The sequence below is a fragment of the Balaenoptera ricei genome, chromosome 13 (assembly GCF_028023285.1).
Source record: "Balaenoptera ricei isolate mBalRic1 chromosome 13, mBalRic1.hap2, whole genome shotgun sequence".
In the NCBI taxonomy this organism is placed as follows: Eukaryota; Metazoa; Chordata; class Mammalia; order Artiodactyla; family Balaenopteridae; genus Balaenoptera; species Balaenoptera ricei.
The window spans coordinates 46839691-46862287 of NC_082651.1; the positions used below are offsets into that span (position 1 = coordinate 46839691).

Genomic DNA, 22597 nt, shown 5'->3' on the forward strand with positions numbered 1-22597 from the left:
GACCATAAGTGGAGCCAGCCTGGGAGGAACTTGCTAAGGATGGCAGAGTAGAAAGACATAAAGACTCTGGGTTCTCAATGACATCATTGAGCCACTGAGTTGGCCAATCCTGACTTTCTTGTCATACATCATAAAAAGCACCATTATTGTTTAAGCCATTTTGAGTAGGGTATTCTGTTACTTGGAACTGAAGTCCCCTAAATGACACAGGCTCAGCAGAATCACCTGCAGAAGGAGGGACAGCTACACATCTCCCCCTCACCTTCCACATTCTGCTATTTCTCCACTGAGGGCACATTCCCTCTTCCACACCCCTACTCCTTTCTCATACCCTATCATCCCCACTCCCACAGGTGTATGTTACTGGGACCAAAAAATATGGTGAGAACCACTGCAAATGAGCTGAAGATGGCAACAGACATGTTCTATCTTCTTACCTTGGTTCCTGGGACAGGGCCTGGCAAAGTTAATACAGATTTGAGTGCAAGGGGGAAAAAATGAATCCATAAATTAATGCCCTGCCATCTCAAAACTTAAGTTTCAAAGTTAGACTCAACTTCCCCCCAAAACTTCACAAATATTTGTGCATCATCTCTTGCCTGAACTACAGTGGCTTCCAGTTGGCCTCCCTGTCTCCAGCCTTCCGCATTGCATGGTAAACACAGGTACCTCCTAAATCGTGGCTCATTCTCTACCTTCCTTAAATATCTCTGGGAACTCAGAATTAGCAAGAGGGCCAAGTCCAAATTCCTTTCATGGAATAAGGCCCTTCTTCTTTTGACCACAACCTAACTTTGCTGCTAAATCGCCTACTTCCCTCCTCTCTCCTGCTCCTCCAACCCATTCTATGTTCCAGCCATACCAGCCCCTGGTAGAGTCCTGAATCAGTCTCATTATTCTTACTTTTTTTTTTCTTTCCACCCCACCTAGCTAGCTTAACAAACTCCTGATCATCCTTCACGACCTCGCTCAGATGTCAACTTGTTTCCACTTCCAGACAGAGTTGGTCACACCTCCTCAGTTTTCTCATAGTCCTTTGACCACACCTCCACAATAACACCTGTCAGATCAAATTAGAATTTTTGTTTAAACATACATCCCTCTACTAAACTAAAAAGTATTCCAGAGACAGAGCTACATCCTTACTCCCTACAATATCTGTTACTGGATAAAAGGTTTTGAATTATGGAAAAGAAGGAAGAAAAGTACTGGCATTTTTCCAGTTGCTAAGTCTAGAAACCTGGAAGTTATGAATTCCCAGAGCAGAAAGGAATGTTACAGATCATCGTGGAAAAACCTTTACTTTAAAGATAAATAAATTGACTCTTCTTTCATCCCCTTTACACAATTTGTCACCAAATCCGTTTGTCATATTCTCCTTCAAAATATCTACCAGATTTCCCCCTGCCTCTCCATCCCTACTGACCCCCATCTAGTCCATCTCACTTACTCACTCTGGGATTGCTGAAAAGGCCCTCAAAGAGGGTCTCCTCTCCCCTCTCCTTTCTGAGCCATCATGTACACAACTGACAGAAGAAACTTTCTAAACTAGTGCTTTTAACATGCCACCCCAACCGCCCCCAAAGAAGTCTTTCCCATTTCCTAATGGCCTTATTTTTTTAAGCCAAGCTCTCACTCCACCCGCACCAGCCTGGCTTTCTAGAGCTCGGTTATCTGGGCCACCCTTTTAGTCCAACTCTTCCCCACAGTCCCAGACACACATGCCATGCCCCAGGCGTCTTGCAGTGTCAGAAAATATGGCAGCGCTCACTTCTGCCTCTGGCTTTCTGCTTAGACCCAATACCCTAGGTGGATGTCCTCCTGCTCACCTCTGCCCTCCTTCAAGGTCCCCCATTACACCTTCCCTCTCTCCCTGCCACAGATTAGACTAATTCTTCCCTTTCCCTGAACTCCCATGGCCATAACGTCTACTGTTCTGTCTCCCACTTAAAACATAAGTGAGTTAAGGGTGGGGACTGTGTCTTAAACAGTCTGCATGCCCCGCGAGTCCGCCTCCCCCACCTTTGCCTATCACCACCCTACACTTCCTTTAAGACTGAATACAAATACCACTTGCCGATCAACTAAAGAAACTAAAAATCCAACGCCTCTGAAATCCTACAGAACTTTGTTGGTATCTTTCTTAAGGCATTTATCACATTCTTTCTATTGATGGAACTGCTTGCTGCTGTGTTTTATTTTTCTGAATATAGGCCAAACTCCTTGAGGGCAGGAATTGGTCTCCTCGTCTCTGTATCACATCATCCCGTGTCCTCAGCACCCACTGTAGTGCTCTGTACAGAAGAAGTCCTTATTGTAAGATTCTTCATTTGAGCACCTCTGTTTCTCTGTGGTTCTTAACATGAATGTTGAAGGCAGAGACCGAGAAACACAATTATTGTGTGTGTGTGTGTGTGTGTGTGTGTGTGTGAGGGCAGGGGGGAGAGGAAGAAATACAGGCATATTTTTGTGTCCAGGCACATGTGTGTACCTGTCCCCCTCGTTGATATCCATGTGAAATCTTGTTTAAATGGTTCTCAGGAGTAACCTTGAAGGGGGAAAAGGTTATAAAAAAGATAAGGCAGAGAGATGGGTCCATTCCCACAAGGTCGGTCTTGGTGACCCCCCAGGGAGATTACTGGTTTTAGCATTGAAAGCCCTGCACCCTAGCAAACCCCTAGATCCTGGGCAAACCTGGACAGTTGATTACCCTAGACCCAGTTTTAGCACCCGAGGCCACCTCCTTGTCCCCCTTTTCCTGACTCCTTATGCCACTGTTCATTTACCAGCATAAGCATGGGGTAAACACATCAATTTATCACAGCACAGACCACACTAAACTTTGATGATTCTTTAAACTTCCCAACAATGAATTAAAAGTCCTGCTTTGCAAAGTAGATGTTTTAGAGCTCAGCAGAAATTATTTCAGCAGATTAGAAATACTTTTGATACGTGAGGTGGTTTAGCAAAACATAAAGCATGTGGGAAACACACTTGAGATTATGTCAATACCCTGAAAATGTCATTGAATGGCAACGTATTTTCTCAATTCACCCTCAAACCACAGTTGAGGTAAAGAATCTTCCAGAATAATATCAATATGCCATATTTGGCTCTGAGAGCCCCTTTTACTCATAAAATATTTAAACTCCTTCCATCTTCTTGATACTGTCTTATTTTGATGGTTTTAGAAGCCATATTCTGAACTGTGGTATTTTCAAGCCAAATTTTTATGCATACAAAGCAATCTAAAAATGTTCAGAAACAACTGAGCTGTACATAGGGCTTCAAGCCTCCATGACGATCTCCTTGTCGTTGGCCTGCTGTTTACAGCAATCTTCAGTGTGGGAATATGTTCTCCTGCATTTCCATTAGTTCCCACAAGGGAATGACAAAGCCATTTGAACACTTCTTAAAGCCCTCCTTTTAACCCTCTACCATGTCTAATGTCGCAGAGCCAACATCTGAAATGATCATGTAGGCACTGGTGTGATACCTGAGGACCTATAAAATGTACTTAATTTGGTAAAACATTCAGTTAATATTCTGGGAGTTTCTACAAGCTTCAGCATGCAAATTGTTCTAAGTGGACTCAAGTGACTGAATTTTTTGCTGGATTAACTAGAGGTTCAGACACCTTCTAAATCCACCATTGCAAGACTCAAAATATGTGACTAACACTATCCATAACACTGATAGAATCAATTATTTTTTAACAGGAAGAAAACCTTAAATTGTCCCTTCACATTGGCTGCGCCATCAGTTGAACATGGTACATAACTTCTCAGAGAAATATGATTTAGTATGAGAACATCTGTAACCGTCTGGGAACATATTTTTCCCAGGACTATACTTCGAGCTCTCTACAGATATCAGATGTTCTCCACAGAATCTGTGACATGTCTTAGGATTCCTGAATAAACATCAGTTATGCCTCTGTCTTGAATAGTGTCAATCTGAATTGAAAATCTGCCAGCCTTCTTAACATCACCACCAGCAGACTTCTTAATGAATCTGCTGATACTGTGGAGAGATTTCTATTAAAATCAGAGTTGTATAAGCTGATCTTCCACTTATTTTAGAAATTCACTTTAGTTTCCAAAGATCCAAGATGTGTTTGAGCGAGCAACACTCTGAGAAATACACACAAGGGTCCCATCTCAGCACTTACATTTGCTAGAGTGTTATTTGTCCTGTGACAACTGACAGGGTCCTTTACCAATGGCCTTACGTCCATTAATCAGGCAAAATAAAAAATATTTTGGCACAATTTGTTCTATCTTCATGTTCTTTTGATTATCAAATGGAATACTAGAGGTGTGATTAATAGTACTTATTAAATGGGAAGTCTTCATCTCTCATACCAGTCTCTCTGACATAAATGTTCTGTGAATTACATCTGAAGAACACACTGCAAAAAAGAACTTAATTTAGTAAAATTATCTCAGATATGTACAGAGATGTACATACAAGGACATTCTTCTGAAAGTTATCTAGCGATTCCAAAAATTTGGAAAAACTTGCACTATAGGGAATAGTTAAATGATTTATAGTAAATCCCTACAACGAAATGCTATACTGTTATTAAAATTAACGTGGTGAAAGTATTTTTACTTATATGGAAAGAGACTCCACCATTATGGTTAAGTGGGGAAAAAAGAAATTTAAAAGCTAGTATTACAGTATAATAAATTTCTGTTTAAACATTTTTTCATTATATATGTCTATATTGCATGGAAGTAAGTCTGAAAAGATATACATCAAATAGTAGGAGCGGTCATCTCTGGATGGTGGAATTATGGGTAAATTTCATGTTCCAGCTCTTCTTTCTACCACCACCAAGCTGTGTCCTATCAGTGCCCAGGACAGAAAGAGAGGGAGCCTGAGCTACAAGCAAAAGACAAAGGGTGCTCACAGATTAACTGACTCCCAGAGGCAGAAGGCTCTGAAGTGGGACCTGAGAATGTGCATTGCTAACTAGTTTCCAGGGAATGCTGAGCCTGCTAGCCCAGGGACCACACTTTGAGTAGCACTGCCCTAGGGTTTTCCTTGACCCCAGCTCTCATTAACCAGTTCCTTCGTACCTACACTGTCTTCTGTTGGTAATTATTAGTGTGTGCGTGCGTGCGTGCGTGCGTGCGTGTGTGTCCCGATTCTTCCACTAGAGTTCAGGCTCAGGGAGACTAGGGCTCCTGGCCCCAAGCCTAGTGTCTTTCAAACGGCAAGTACTCAATGCATGTTTGTTGCAGAAGTTAATGGGAGACTTTCAAGCATGGTGGGAGGGTACTGAGAAAGATCTGTGACATTTACTACTCCTCATGTGGTACCATGGCATCATAAAAAGCTTCACCTACATATGGGCCAGAATCTCTGGGGGCAGGTCTAGGAATCTTCACATTACCAGCTCTCCAAGTGATTCTTCTGCTTACTAAAGCTGGAGATCCTGCCCAGGGAATCAGAGGAAAGGGAGGATTCTGTGGCTTGGTCAGGGAAGGTTTTGCATTGAGATAACGAAAGCCCCTGGAAAAACATGAGAATGTTTTCAAGGAACTTTACCACACTTTAACCCATTAACACTTGAGTATAAATTAGTGCCTCCAATTAACACAGAAAAGAGAAAATAGACACAAGGTTGGTATGATTTGATAAAAGAAACTTTTCAAAGGTCTGGTGCAGAGCTGAGAATCAACTTGAGGGCTGGATGCCCGTTTCCAAGGGAGTTGGGGAAGATGCACATCATATTCTTCCCAGAGCTCTTCTTGCCCTCAGGCAGTACAACCCCCAAATAAAGAGATTTTTAAAAGAAAGAAAGAAAAGAAGGAAAAAAATGTGTCTGTTTCTACTTCTCAACAATCTTTAAGCAAGCGCCACAGTTAAGAGGCCAAGAGGGCACTGGACTTGGAACATTTGGTGGCTCGTCCCTTCCCACGTGCTACTGTTCCCAGCTGTATCTGCTGAGAATGAAAGTGTCGGGATCTTATAAAAGGCATTTTGAGAGGCCACAACACTTCCTCTTCTTACTTCAACATGAGGCCCTCAATTAAGCCGGAACTAATTCTTATGACAAGTTACAAACCACAAGCCAAAATAATGAAAACACTGACACCACTCACACTAGGGGAAGACTTCAGGGAGCTCCCATGACAAAGCCCCCGTTATTCACCCAACTCTCCCGACGGCTCCCAGTGCTGGGCACGGCAGCCTCCCTAAGCCCTGGAGAATGAGGCAGAAAGCAGAATTTCCACTGCAGCACTGATTCAAGCTTCTAGCAGATGGTTCTGCTGATTTAACCAACTTTTTCATAGAATTTTTTCTCTCCATCAGGATGAGGCAGAGGGAAGAACACTAGACTCAAAGTCAAAAGTCCTGGGTTCCATATCCCAGTTTATCAAAAATGGGATGGCTGGAACAGGTTAGTTCATTTATCTGAGTCCCGCAACGTGTACATGTTTGTGTGCATGTGGGTGTGTATATATAACAGTAAACTGGTAGCTTCAAAACTGAGATCTGAACACATCTAGTGGGGGGGGGGGACACCCGTCCCTCCAGTTTTCTATTTGCAGGCCTTGGTAGGTGTTTCTTTGCTAGAAAAGGAGTTTAGGAGCACAGGTCTGGTAGAAGGAATGAGGGCGGCGGAGGGCGATGGTTCCACATCAGCTGGGAGCACTCCACTCTGGGAGCAACCCTGCCGGCCTGCATGCGGTAGGGAGTGATTTGCCAGCACAATGAAGCCCCAGTGGCAGAAAAAGCGAAGCCTGGCTCCTGAGCCCAAGTGAGACACCCTCAGGGGACCCCAGAAGCAACAGAGCAATCTTTAAGAGGGCGCCGAGGTCCCACAGTTATGCCAAGTAGGGGCTGAGCCCCTTTGGAGTTGGGTCATTCCAATTAACAAGAGGTCCTTCCTACTTGCTGGTGGGCAAGACCTGTGGACATGTAATGGGCAAGAGAACTCTCCTGCCAACACCACAGGGCCAATGTCAGGCTCACAGTAGGTCATGCACAGGAGAGAAACTTGTAAACTACAAAAGCGATCTAGAGATGTGGGGATGTTCCTTTGTCCTTTGTTTTCTCAATACGAAGACAACACCCAAGAGTTCAAAGAGCTCAGATCCCAGTGGTAGACTGAGCCCTCAGAGGGCCCAGTGTGGCTACATCGAAAAGCATCTTCGGGAATATGGGTGAAGGCTCTCTTACTTTCCAAAGGGACCTTAAACTGTTTCTAAGGAGCTGACTTGACCCTCTGTAAATGGTGAATTCAGCCAGTCTACCTTTGATACCAGATCTCTCTTCCCAGCTTTACTCCCTCTATCTACATACAGGGTAGTGCCATCTGAATACTCTACAGACACCTTCAAATCAGCATGTTCAAAATTAAATTCATCTCCCTCTATTCACAAATTTTAATGACCATTAAAATACACATCTGTACTTCCTCCAGACTCTTAAGCTCCTTGAGGACAGTGACCAGATCTTACATATCTTTGTATCCCCAATGGAGAGAACAGTAGATTTCAATAGCAGTTCATTGCATTGAAATAAAGTGTTCAGCATTAGCTATGATAATGCTAGCTGCTATAATAAATGCCAAAATCTCAGGGACTTAATATAACATTTTATTTTGTGCACTAAAGACCCCAATATGGGTGTTCCTGACTAGCAGACAGCCTTTTGCATGCTCATTTGGGACCCAGGATAATTCTATTTTGCAGCTCTGCCCTCCTCTAGGGTCTTGAAGTCTCTGCATTCAGCACACCAATGTGGGGTATGTGTGTGAGAGAAAGAGAGAGAGAGAGAGAGAGAGAGAGATTATTTGCTTGGAAAAGTCTCCCTTTTACCTATATCATTGACATAACTATTAATAACTCACCTTTTCACTCTCAAAAGTGTCCAAATTGGAAGGATAAATTATATTGTTACTCTACTTATAAACCATCTCATAGATAATCTATGAGCCCACCATAAAGTTTCTCAAGGCTTACATTTTTCACCATGGGCAACTGAGAACCAATCTGAGGGTAAACACTGTAACATAAAGAAGAAAAGGTCAAGAGTGGCATATTCCATTGTACCTGACCACCATTTACTCTGTGGTCAGATACAGTCAGATACATACTTTGAACCTTAAAATTCACTTCAGAGAAATCCTGACCTTCCAGAATATGCCTCCTCTGTGCTGTATCACAGCAGTGCCCTCAACCTGAAGAACCAGTGTCTTGAGACTGAAGAGCCAAGTCTTATATTCCAGCCATTGCTGAATCTGCTTTCCAGCAAAGGACTGTCTCCAGAAAAGCCAGTTTTCCTTTCCAAAAACAAACAAACAAAAAAGACCTACAATTTGATCTCAAATCCTTTCGTTACAGTATTGAAAACATGCCCAAGAAGGAAATTAAGAAAATTCTTCCCAATGGTGAATTGCCACCTAACTTTAAAAATAAAAGCCTTTAATTCTGAAATTATAATTATACAGACAGGGACCAGCCTGACATTTACTTTTGCTAATAGTCCTACTACATAACACAATAAACAAACGTGCAAAGAGAATGTTTAAGACTTGAGGGCAAAGAGTTTTCAGGAACCCAAGAGAAGTTCACAAGATAGATATAGAAATACATACCAAGTACCAGAAAGCTAAAAGAAGGAAATAACCGAAAAGCCTTTGTTAGCCTCACTTGTGTAAATTTAATTGGAGCAACTTGAAATTATACAGGAATCTCTTTGAGAAATAGTCCGCAATTCAACTTCACCAATTCAGACTGATTTGCCATGTCAATTAGTCAGGATGAAAGAGGCTTTGCCAAATGTAGACGATTTTCCCATCTAACACCTTCTCTGGTTGAGCCTTGTAACGATACTGCTAAGAGGAATATCTGATCAAATGCTTAAGCATTAACCATGTGCAAGGAAAGCCATTAAATGATTGAACATTCTGTGAATTAAATTGATTTTCTAGAAAATGAAAACAAAACTGAATCCAAGAATAAACTATCTTAAAATCGCATTAGACAAGTAAAAACATAAAATATTTTTTTCACCGGGGCTATAAAAATTAAATTAGCTGAAAGAGGAAATAAATGCTTTTGTGTTCCAAGCAGTTCCATTTATTAGGACAATAGGTACCTAAGAAGGAACCAAAACTCTGAAAAGAACTGTAATTGTTTCTAAGGATGATGCTTTGTGTAGAGAAAGGAAGGTCAGCTTTTTCTCTAAGTAACTTTCCAGGAAGAGGAGAATCATACTCAGTGGCTGCTCACAAGTGAAGAAAGGAAGGTTACAGGTAACCAGAAGTTCAGAGAAACCCACATTTGACCCCAAAACTGGCCCCCTGCTGAGGAGAGGGTGGGCAGGCTGCCTGCTCCCCCCTTCACCCCCTCTCTGTCGTTTCATCCCTCCCAATCTTCCCATGCGTTCAGCTGCTGCTGTACATTTCTGCTTTTCATACACGGGCTGGTTCAAAATGCTGTTCTGGGCTCAGCTGCCTTTGTCAGCAGACTGAGTCATATCATGCCATGATGTCTATATGAAAATTTTTGGTGTGCCCAGATCCTAGTTTTATCAGCCAGTAAGTACACCAGCTGCTGTAACAAACAGGATCAGATTTCAGAAGCCAGACACAATTTCAAAAGTCCAGGTCCCTCTTTTGCAAATGGTGACTCCAGCATCTGGGCTCTTTCTATCCTCCGATTCTACCATCTTCAAACCAACTGGACGGGAGCAGAGAGCAGGCTCATGGAAGATTGTGCAGAACTCAGTTACATGATTCCTCTAGATGCATAGGGATCTGGGAAATGTAGCTTTCTTTGTACTCAGGAAAGAGAGGAGAACTGGACACTGGTGAATCCCAGCAATTTCTGTCACCCTGGATCTATTCGGAAAACACTCGTGAATGTCTTCTGCACATCAGATACTCTGTCAAGGACTAGGGTAAATGCTGGGCAGTGTGCTGCACTTCAGTGATCACAGGCTTGCAGGAGAGAAAAATGGGCACGTTAATGATTACAATATAACATGATAAATGGTATTAGCAGAGGGCTGAAGGAACCCCGAAAAGAAGCAAGATCAGGAAAGTTTCAGGGACGTTTGAGCTGAGTCTTGAAGGAGGGTGACAATGGCTAAGGTTCTTTAATCATTTTCCACTCACCCAGCACTGTTCTAAGTGCTTTTCACGTATTAACTCACTTAATCAGCACTACTCTAAAGCTAGGTATTATTATTATTATACCAACAGACGAGAAACTGAAGCACAGAGAGGTTGAGTCACTTGCTCAGGGTCTCGCTGTTTACTAGTGATGGAGGCAAGGTTTGGACCCAGGCATTCTATCTCCTGAAACGACTCTCAACCAGCAAACTATGTGGAGAAGCGGCAGGAGTTCACCAGGGAGGAAGGATGAGGCCCCCTCTGCTGACAGGGGCCCTGTATCAGCATTCTGTAAAGTAGAGCAGGTTGGGAGAGACACATGCTGTTAAGGTCTCACTACACCCTCACCACCCATGCCAGGCAGCTATGGGTGTCATGGACAGAGTCACAGCCCAGAACCAGGATCACCACGGCAAGGTTGGGAGGATGTCAGGACATTAGGGAGATGGGCCAGACTGGAGAAGGAACACAGACCTGAATAGTAGACTGTCCTTCTAAGGCAGGGCCAGTAGCCAAGGAAGGTATCGGGAGAGGGTGATTCATTTAATAAAAAATTATTAAGATCTTATTAGGTTCAACACATATCAATCCAAGTTGAAGTTGACCCACAGCCAGAAGCTGGCGGTGGGGGACAGCACCCTCTCCCTGTGTGCAGGTGATCCCAGGGCCATGCAGGCTGTCACTGCTGCAAAGAAGAAAGTGGTAGCCCATACTTGGTTTCCCAGGACTTCTGCATCCCCTGCTGAGTATCTGTACCATCAGACTCTAGCCACCGCTTGGATTCCACTCCGGCCACACGCACAGCCTCCTCTGCGTAGTAAAAGCATGCAGTGCTCACCCACACCCAGTCTTGCTCTCCTTCCTGCACACACAGGTCTGCACTCCACAGTTCCCTCACAGTTAGGTGGGGCCACGTGACTAGGCAGGCCAGTGAAATGTGCTTCTGTCTCCTCTGGGACACCAAATAAAGAACGGGTCTCCAGTCCTCTGCCTTGGCAACGCTGGAAGCCACCTGTTGAGATGGCAGCCTAACCAGACACAGGGAATGCTGCCCAGAGCCTCGCCGACCCAACACTGGACTTTATGAAAGCAAGAAATAAGCCTTTTCTGCCTTAACTCCCTGACATTTCTGGGTTTATTTATCAATGTAGCGTAACCTGGCTAGTGTATATATTTCAAGCCTGTGCCCATCACTGGTTTTGTTTCTTCTGTTTCGACCCTAAAACTCATGCCAACCTCACTTCATTATTCAGCCAAGGTTAAATCTGCTAAATCTAATCCAGTAGTATGCACATGTGGTTACTTCTTAATCAGTTATTATTTTTCACATTTTTTGATGAAACTATAAATAAAACTCCTTGATCAACACTTGGAATGGCATTGTCTATGTCAGAATGGCCAAAGAGTCTGAGCTATTTCCAAACACATCCTCCTACTCTAAGTGGGAATCTAACAGGATGAACTTTCCAGTAATGAGGCTTGAAAACCTTGCCACCACCAGGAGAAGCAGCAGTCAGGCCAGGAGAAAGGTTGCTAATTTCCTTGCTGAAGTGCTGGTTAGCCTTCCTGCAACTAGCCTACTAGTGGAGGGATTCTTATCCGTCCTCATCTGAACATCTGATTCGTGAATCCTTCCTGGCCCTCCTTGCACCCCCGCCACACACACACACACACACACACACAGGATATTAGCAAATTGCAACACCAACACTTCCAAAAGAAGCTGTGTTCAGTGTCAGTGCGCCTCAAGTTGTGAGAAAACAATATTCAAGAATTATTAAAGTATAAATTCAATTAGAATTAGAGAACATCTTTTGGTAAATTCCAATCTGTTTAGTTTATTTCCTTGAAAGGAGATGTACACACATGCAGAATTCTAGCTTCAACTTGATGTCTACAAATTTCAGAAAAAAACACAGGAAAAAAATTGTCTTTTGCTCTCTTTCCCATCTTGCAAGATGGCGGGTGAAAAGGCTGAGAAGGATACTAAGGAGAAAAAACCTGAAGCCAAGAAGGCTGATGCTGGTGGCAAGGTTAAAAAGGTGAAGCAGATTAAGAAGGGGAAGCCCCACTGCAGCCGAAACCCTGTCCTGGTCAGAGGAACTGGCAGATATTCCCGACCGGCTATGTATTCCAGAAAGGCCTTGTACAAGAGGAAGTATTCAGCAGCTAAATCCAAGGTTGAAAAGAAAAAGAAGGTGAAGGTTCTTGCTACTGTCACAAAACCAGCTGGTGGTGACAAGAACGGTAGTACCTGGGTGGTTAATCTTCGCAAAATGCCTAGGTATGATCCTACCGAAGACGTGCCTCGAAAGCTGTTGAGTCACGGCAAGAAAACCCTTCAGTAAGCATGTGAGAAAACTGCGCGCTAGCATCACTCATGGGACCATTCTGATTATCCTCACTGGGCGCCACAGAGGCAAGAGGGTCATTTTCCTGCAGCAGCTGAGCAGTGGCTTGCTACTTGCGACTGGGCCTCTGTCCCTCAATCGAGTTCCTCTGCAGAGAACACACCAGAAATCTGTCATTGCCACTTCCACCAAAATATATATCAGTGGTGTGAAAATCCCAGAACATCTCACTGATGCTTACTTCAAGAAGAAACTGCGTAAGCCCAGGCACCAGGAAGGTGCGATCTTCGACACAGAGAGAGAGAAATATGAGATTACAGAGCAGCGCAAGGTTCATCAGAAAGCTGTGGACTCACAAATTCTGCGAAGAATCAAAGCTGTTCCTCAGCTCCAGGGCTACCTCCGCTCTGTGTCTGCTCTTACAAACGCAATTTATCCTCACAAAGTAGTGTTCTAAACTTCTTACAAAGAACCTAATTAAATAATTCGGTCCATTTAAAAAAAAAAAAAAAAAAAGAAAAAAATTGTCTTTTAATCTCTAGTACCAGTTGGGCAGTCAGACCCCAGACATAAGCAGACAGGGCAGTATGCTTCTCTTCATCAAGGTTACTTTGAGAAACACACAGTAAACTGGGCTTAGCAGCAGAACAAGCTCAGAGAGAACTGGGTTCAAAAACAAAATGCACAAATTGTATAGTTGCCTAAAAAGCCACGAAGTTACTTAAATTTTTAAAGGACTGTTATTACTTAAAATGATAATAATCCTCACTTGACTAATTTAAATATTTTTCAAAATCCTTGTATAATATTTTATTTTTCAGGGTATACAAATACAAAGGGTTCACATTATCCAAGTCAAATGCCTTGAATTCCTCCCACTTCTCCTCATCCCGTTACCTCCTACTCCTTCTCCCCTACCCATTCCCAGAATTTCCTTCTCAGACTTTGATGATACAATCTGGAGCTATAGGTACAGATTACCACATAATTACTACTGTATTATGTATCTTCTAAGAATTATTTTTTACATTTGCTTTCAGTTTGTAAACAAAAATCCAATTACAGATTTTATACGTAATCCCTAATTATTATTTATAACTATCTAGGTATACAAACAGATGTACACTGACTGGTTTAAGTGTTTGCCCCTGGCCTTTTTCATACTCTGTTTTTTTGATCACTCACTGCACCATCAACCATCTCTTGGTCATCTGGAATTTATCTTCATGCACTTTTTCAAAAGAGACGAATAAGTAAAAACTTGCCCAAGAGAACCAATATCACAGAAAATTTCTGAAGCTTTGTCTACCAGAGAATATAATTGTTGTTTTCACACATGAACGACAACCTGGCTAGGTATAAAATTATTGAATACAGCCTTTTATGAGCAAAAATCTATAGATATTGCTTTGGTATAGCTATCACAGAATGGTACGATTCTGGAAGATTTTCTCTTTCTTCTTTTGGCATTTTGGTATTATCTATTTGCTCCTCACTGAACACGTGTTGTTGTAATAAGAAAAAATTAATAAAAACAAATAAAATGAATAGATTTGTGATGAGTGCTGATTATTATGTGCCCACATTCTGCTGGACATTGAAAGGCATGTCAATAATTGCTGTTGTCAAGGCAAGAACCCAGCAATAGGCCACAGATAGATACTGATGATACAAATGAATGTTACAAATTACTGCACCGTAATTTTACAATTAACAAAAATAATAACATTGGGATTTAATATCATATTCTTTAGAAGGGAAAAAGTAGTGCATCTAGAATGTATAATGAGAAGAAAACACCAGAAGTCCTCAAACCTCTCCAGATCTTCCTCAGGCAGGACTCTGAAATCTGAAGGCCACAGGGTCTTACAACAACTAAGCTCTAGTTCTAGCCTCCCTTAGGCTCCCAATATACAACCTCTTTATTCAGAAAGACAAGAACACCACCCCCCAAAAAAAGAGCCATGTCAAAACTGAGTATACTTCGGAGGAGGTCAGATGGAGAAGGACCATAGCACAGTTGTTAAAAACACACAATTCAGGTTATGACGCCCTGGGTTCAAGCCTGACTCTACCACATACCCCATATTTGTGGGTGACCTTGAACAAATCAACTTCCATGTGCTCCTATTTCCTCATCTGCAAAATCAAGGTAAGAATAATATCTCCCTCACTGGATTGTTGTAAAAATTGAGTTAAAACACAGTACCTGGCATGCAGGAAGTATGAACCAAGTGTTTACAATGAACAAACGAGTCACACAAAATAAGAGTTATAGGTTGACCTCCGTTATTTGACATGTCCCCCAGGAACATCTATGATCATCGAAGTGAGCATAGCACGCAGTCTTACTGCCATCCCAAATCAAACCAGTTAGGCAAGCTGAGGAAAGCTGAAGGGGCTGGTTCAAGTCACAGGACTTACTGGTGCCAGAACTAGAGCCAGCTCTTCCGGTGCACTGTGCTGTTCCCTACACTCAGCCTCCAAGCTTCCCTGACACCGAGTCTGTTCTTTCAGAGACAGCACCACTGTGGATCTTGTTACCCAAACACCAGGTGAAGCTCCCCTTGGTTTGCAAAATAAACAGAGAAACAGTCCTTAAAACATCCCCCTACAAAATGAGGGAATCCTACTACAGTTTTGTTAGGTTGGGTTTTTTTGACTGTCAGAGGACAGGGGATGTTCTGTTCGTTCTTCTACCTAGGAATTGTAGATTTCTCAACTTCCTTTCTTTCAAGAGGAAGTTGGTCCAAACCTACAACTAGGAGCCCTACTTGAAGATCCAACACTGCTATTTAAAGCAATTAGAATGAAGGCAAGAAGCAGTTTTTCATTTCACTTAGCACCCTGTTGGAGAGCTAGTCTCTCAGCCTTATGGTCTCACAATTAATTTGTTGGCACAATTAATCTAAATGAAGAGGAGGATTTTACTCTCACACCTACTAACCCATATTAGGAAAATCTATGAGGGTCAACACCCTGGAGTATCCCCCAAAGAACCTCTAAAGGGGGAGGGGGACTATAAAAGAACACAAGCTACAGAGAAGCTCCTCCACCTACCATCCAAGTGAGCCTACACACGACTCAACCTCTTCAAGCATTCTCATTGCACAACAGAGAGGTAATAATACCTACCTCATAAAGTTGTTGTGAGGATTAAATGAGAAAATATATCTAATGCATTTATCACAGTGCCCTACATGTTCATTATGGCCTTCATTATCACAGCCAAACAAGAATAAAGACCCCTGTGCTCAAGTATGGGGTCTCCACAAGTGCTGCTATATCAAGCAATTTACAAAGTAATTATGCCAGTCCTGATGGCTTACATCTGTTTACCTGAAGAACTTTCCATGTCATAATATATAATAGGCTATTTGTATGTTCCCAGAACCAGCTCCTATTTCATTATTTTTGTATAGCCCCTAAAACTTTGACACGGCAGCCCTGAATTTTGCCCCTATGATGAAACACTTTCTTACAGGTCTGATGTCTAGTTGACTTTTGACTTTATTAGTCATAGTCATGGAATCGAAGTTTGTTTGCTTCCATGGTTCACTGAGGATATAACCGGAGAAACAGCTGTGGTGATGGCTTGCTGACTTTTAGGCTAAATTCAGATAGAGGATGCATAGAAACCTCCATTTGGCTCCAGAGAATCTAGAATCCCTCAGAATTCCAGTAACAAGAGAGACACCAGATCACCCCCCAAAGCCAAATGGAGCCTCTTCTAGCCTCTTCTAGCCTGGGGTGTGGGAAGCTCCCAAGAGAGAAGGAAATATCTCACTTGGTTCAGCTGGACTGGCTAGTTTTGACCTCCAGAGGGAGGAACAGCAGGAAAAACCGGCAGGCCCACGTGCTTTGTCCCGGCTGGCTGTGAGCACAAGATCTCCAGGTGCCCTCTCTTCTGAGTGCATCTCACAACCTCTGGAATCAACCCCAGGTGCACAACAGTAGAGCTGGCAGTCAGGTGGTCCTAGCTTTTAGGGAGAGGCTAAAAAGCTGCCAGTGGGATCTGTTAGTTCTCCCATCTGACAACTCCTCCCCCTGCCCTCCCTCCAGAGTTGGGTTTATTCTCAGCAAGGAACTGATGACTGCAATGGGATTGAGTAATACCTGGAAAAGGAATGAGCTGAGAGAGCGCTCACAGCCAGCCAACAAACCAAGTTCAGAGGTTCACACTTAATTCCTGTTGCCCTGTGACCTTGGCAATCTGGGGAACCCTCTAGTCAGCCCAACTTCTCTCTCTTTCCTGCACCTCTGCCCATATGCTCCCTAGACCTCCACCCCCAACTCCCTGTATGCCCTTCGTTCTCTCCCTTTCTAAACAGATTCTGGAAGCATGACAATATAGAGCAAGCCAGAAAATGGAAATACAATGCTAATCACACACACACACACACACACACACTTCATAATTTGTAAAATAATACTTCAAATGTGATCTCCTTGGCGGCGAGACATATCCATGGTAAAGAATCTAATTCAAAGACCTAGAACAAACACATAAGATTGAAAAGTTCATACTGTTTCTTATGAAAGCAAGATTGCAAGGCCCTGAGTCATATGTTCCTCTGTTTGACTTGTGTCAGAAGAGCTTTCAACCTGGAAGCTGCCGCATGGTGGGATATCACATCAGGCCAGTGATAGCTTCTCTGTTTTGTCTCTTTTGTCAGTGAGATAAAGAGAGGCACCAGTGCCTCCCATTCAGGAGCCCATTAAGGACCCACCATAAGCAGAGAATCTTCTTTCCCACAAACTTTGTACTATCGAATCACAGAACAAAGAGCAGGGGCTCCCGTCCTTTACTTTCATTTACTGGGGCAAGGATTCTGCCCACTTCTTACCCACTGTCTGATTTCTCACCAAAGGAGCATTTGCAAGTTGACAGATTTATATTCTGTGAACTATTTCACTTGTCATCAGCCACGGGCTCCAGGCTCCGGGCTGCGCTGGTCAGTTCCGGGAAGGTTCCCTGAGCCTCCATCATAGGCAAGGCCATACTGCTCCCAAGTGGCTCCTGTGGAGAAGCAGGAAGCCAGAAACGGCTGTGACTGGACCGCTTTTCAGACCCGCCGGGGCCTGCCTCGCTGTTATGAGCCCCCCCTCTGTCAACCCGGCCCGAGACCCTTCCGAGGGCCCATCACACTGGAGAACTCGGCATCTCACGACTCCACGAAGGCCCTAGGTCGAGGCACCAGGGGCAGTCACTCATATCTTTTTTTTTTTTTTTTAAAGTGGTCACCTTTTTTTTTTTAATTAATTAATTTATTTATTTATTTATGGCTGTGTTGGGTCTTCGTTTCTGTGCGAGGGCTCTCTCCAGTTGCGGCAAGCGGGGGCCACTCTTCATCGCGGTGCGCGGGCCTCTCACTATCGCGGCCTCTCTTGTTGCGGAGCACAGGCTCCAGACGCGCATGCTCAGTAGCTGTGGCGCACGGGCCTAGTTGCTCCGCGGCATGTGGGATCCTCCCAGACCAGGGCTCGAACCCGTGTCCCCTGCATTGGCAGGCAGATTCTCAACCACTGCGCCACCAGGGAAGCCCCACTCCATATCTTTCATAAGCCTAAAAAGCTGCACGGCTGCTCTAACAAAAGAAAGTCCCGAATTCAACCTGGGCATCATCACAGAAGAGTCTGTTAAGATACAACGGGAAGGAGACCCTCCCTTCCTTAAAAAAAAAAAGGCGGGGGGCGGGGGGGAGCAAAAGGAAAGAGAAGCAAAAGTATTTGGAGACTAAAAACATTTGTTAGTACCTACTGCATAGGCCTGTTTGCACCCCAGAGGCATCTCCTTACTCCTTATGAATCTTCTTAGGGTAGTTTATGAAGGTAAATCAGTTTTAATAAGTAAAATCTCCTTCAAGCTCATCCTTTTCTCAACAATGAAAAATACAATCTATCTTTATAATTAGTGTTGCCCTTTGACTGTTACTGCCCCCCAAAGGGGATGGACCCTTGTTCCTAGTGCTGTGATCAAAGTTTAGAGCCATATCATTAACTCTCAGTTGACAGGGGAAGCTTGGTAAGAGAGCAAAAATAAGATGCACGCCCCCCCCCCCAAAACAAAATCCTTAGGGATACCAGGCAGCCCTTCCAATACCTGAATCACCTGGGGAACTCTTAATACTGCCAAAGCCCAGGCCCAGCTCCAGACCAACTCAATCGGAACCTCTGCAGGTGCACCCAGGCAGGTATGGGTGCTTTCTGCAGCTCTGCAGACAGGGCTGAGAACCTCTCTCCTAGACCCAGGGTCTCCAATCTAGCCGCACAGAAGAACCGCCTGGGGCAACTCAGACATCCTTTCCTGGACCCCACCCCAAACCAACCGAATCGCAGTCTCTGCGGATGGCGCCCGAGGGTTTTGTTCAGAAGCTCCCAAGTGATTCTGCAGTTATAGTATTTGATTAAAAGATTTCATTTTTATTACAGAAACGCATTCACAGAAAAAGTAGAGAGAATAAAGAAGTAAAAAAGAAATATACTTTACACATGCATAATCCCAAATCCTACCTTTCAGAAATAACCACAGTTAATTACTTTAGCTGAGGTGAAGATGGCGGGGAGGGGGGGTGGTACTGAGGGAATATGCAAGTAAAGGAAGGTGTACTCACAGGTTCCGAATTCAAAGTCCCCATCACCTTCCTAAACTCTCTCCAAGCAGTTCTGGAGCTAAGAGACTGCGCCCCGGCATCCCGCAACACGCAGTGACGTGCACGGGCACGCAGTGACGTGCACGGGGTACGCAGTGACGTGCACGGGCGCACGCACCGACACGCTCACAGGCACGTGCAGGGTCACAGTCAGGTGCACAGCCACACGCCGAGTCACGTGTGCGGGCACGTGCACACGAACCCTGCTTTGAAGGAGGGCTGGAGAGACTCTGCCGTCCTTCTCGTCACCAAGAAGCCGTTGTATAATTTCATTTTGTGGGTGCCTAAGTTAGAAACATTTTGTTCACCAAACCAGTTTTATGAAGTGACAGTTACCTCATTTGGCCTTTTTTTAAATTAATCATAGATTTATGTAACTCCCAATCAGAGCTGCTTTCAGAACAAAGCAACCCAGGCCCAGCACCAAGTTGTTATTATTCCCTCCAAGAGGAAAAAAAAAAAGAAAGAAAAAAGATGCTTATTGAGCCTATGCAATTTATCCTACGTCCTTTTTTTTTTTTTTTTAAATTTAAGAAATTTGAAATAACTATAATACAGGAAACATGTCACCACCATTGAGAGCCCGGGGATATTTGAGAGGGAAAAGGAAACAAGATGAATAACAAATTTCCCTAGGGCGGTAGGTTAAAAGGGAGGGGAGAGCATAAGGGCAGGGGTTCCACTGTAATGCTACAATTGTGAGGAATTTTATTCTGCCAGTAATTATGCATGAATCCTTGGGCAAATCAAGATATCATCTATGTTCCCATTGGTAAAATGAGAGAGATCAAGTTTAAGGCAGAGTTTCTCAATGTTGACACTATTAACATCCTGGGCAGGATACTTCTCTGTTGGGGGGAAGGGGAAGCAGCATCCTGTGTGTTGTAGGATGTTTAGCAGAGTCCCTGGCCTCTACCCATCAGATGCCAATAGCACAGGCTCACTCATGCCCCAGTTGTGAGTCAAAAATGTCTCCAGAGATTGCCAGACATTCCATGAGGGACAAAATCAACCCTGGTTTAGAGCCACTGGTCTAGGGTAATTCTGAAGGTCTCTTTATTTCCAAAAATTCATAAAGTATGCGGGAAAAGCTGGGAAGATGAATTGACATCTCAGGGAATGTGCATATAAAAAGCCAAAGATGAGAACATGTAGAATTATCCTGTAAAGCTGAGGTGCTCAAGCTTGGCTGAACATTAGAATCACCTGAGGAGCTTTCTAAATTCCCAGTCTCGAGGTCAAACCCCTGACCAATTAAACCAGAACTCCGGGAGTTGAACAGAGTTCAGGTGTTTCCAGTGTGTAGCCGTTTGAGGATCAGCGGAGGAGAGACAGAAATAACAATATCTGTGCATCATTTCTTATGATTCTGATAAAATTTTATTTCAATCAGCAAGGAAACCAAAAACCCAACCTAGACCGGCATTTTGCAAAGCACTGGGAAACAGGTCATCTTAAATCAGGCCCATCTCAAGCTTTCAATTTCAATGAGTATTTGAGTATCCCCCACTCCCTAGAGAAATACTTGAGCATCCAGAGACTCAAAGTCGAAAAGCCCAGTGTCTCTGAGGAAGGTGCAGCCATTCATCCCACAAATCCTCCCATCCCTGCAGTCAGGGACCTGAGAGCACACCAACCATTCTCTCCAAACCATGACTGTCAATTGCATTTATCCTGTTCGACAGAGATTACCTGTTCCAGTTTATCAAGTAAGTGACAATCACATCGAAAGAAAATGTGTGCACTCCCTGAAAGAGGAAGATACACCCTGTACTTATCTCTGTGTGAAATCAGTCTGCGTGGCAGGGCTTGGAAGAGGCCTAGAGACCCAAGCAATGAGGCAAAGCCACTACTAACCAGATTTAACATGAAAATGACATAAGCAGTTCAAAGGGGCCACTGTAAAGTGACTAGAGAATCCTCAACCATTTCCTGGGGATTCTGTGCTGATTAACTTGGTACTCTGCAAAGTGCTCACAGCTTCCTAAAAAGAAAGGAAAAGGATGCAATCCTATTTACTGTAATTTTTGTTATGCTGTTACAAAAATATAGCAGCCAAAATTTATTGACCACTTACTCTGTTGCAGGCGCTGTGCTAAGCATTTCATATACATTATTTCATTTAATCTTCACAACAATCTGATTAGATTGGTATTATTACTAATAATTATTATTACCCCTGTCTTTTTTTTTTTTTTTTTTTTTTTTTAATTATTATTTATTTATTTATTCATTCTTGGCTGTGTTGGGTCTTCGTTTCTGTGCGAGGGCTTTCTCCAATTGTGGCGAGAGGGGCCACTCTTCATCGCGGTGCGCGGGCCTCTCACTGTCGCGGCCTCTCTTGTTGCGGAGCACAGGCTCCAGACGCGCAGGCTCAGTAGCTGTGGCTCACGGGCCTAGTTGCTCCGTGGCATGTGGGATCTTCCCAGACCAGGGCTCGAACCCTTGTCCCCTGCATCGGCAGGCAGGTTCTCAACCACTGCGCCACCAGGGAAGCCCACCCCTGTCTTATAATTGAGGAAACTGAGGCTTAGAGAAGTTAAGTGGCTTGCTTCCAGCAGCCACAGGAATGGAAATGAAAACTTAGGCAGTCTGACTACAGAGCCTAAGTTCTTGAGCATCGTGTAATATGGCCTCATGAGTCTTTATCCATTTGTCAGGTCATGAAACTAATGCCTTTGCATATCAGTCTTTCAATCACGGATTTCAAAACACTTTCAAAGCATACAGTATATGGGCTTATGCCTAGATATGATCCCAATGGAGAAATGGTATGCCTGTGTTCTCCAGCATGGTTTCAAACCACCTAAACAGAATCACCTGTTTAGGGGAGCTGGTTTAAATGCAGGGTACTAGGCCCCATCTCATGCCTACCATATCGGAATGTGAGGTGTGAAGCAGCCAGCGTGGGAATCTGCATTGTGAAATGGCTCCCCAGGTGATGGTTTTGCTCGTCGAAGCATAAGAACCTTTCCGCTAGGACTGGCACACTTTTGCATTCAACAAGCACAGTCTTGTGCCTGTGAAACTTGAAGAAAGAATATTTATCTCTTCAGAATTATAAAACAAGAAACTGCAAAGATCAATTTTAAGAGCCAGAAGATTCCCAGTAAGGCAGTGCCCTTAAAGATCCCTGGATATATTTTAACATATTTAATTTAAGACATAAACCCACTTACCCGAATACATCATACTTTGCACTGAGAATCTGCCTTCCTCTGGAGACAAGAAATCTACTTTATTAATATCACTTAAGCTGTTACTCAAAGCCTTCAAAACACACACACACACACACACACACACACACACACACACACCCCTACATGAATTTGAGTAAACACTGTGTAACCAGAAAATGAAATTGCTCTCAAATAACCATTATGACTTTTCTTATATGCTCACATTACAATAAAATTCAGAGTGAGAGCTATCAGTGGATATGGAAATTACAGACCATG

At 43.5% G+C, this 22597-nt stretch overlaps 1 long non-coding RNA gene and 1 pseudogene across 1 annotated transcript in view; one reads left to right on the top strand and one right to left on the bottom strand.

Moving 5' to 3' along the window:
* The window catches only part of LOC132376816 (uncharacterized), a 215366-nt gene that overhangs the window by 43314 nt on the left and 149455 nt on the right, over positions 1-22597 (bottom strand). The window lies entirely within an intron of this gene.
* On the top strand, positions 12094-12968 carry LOC132376802 (large ribosomal subunit protein eL6-like; annotated as a pseudogene).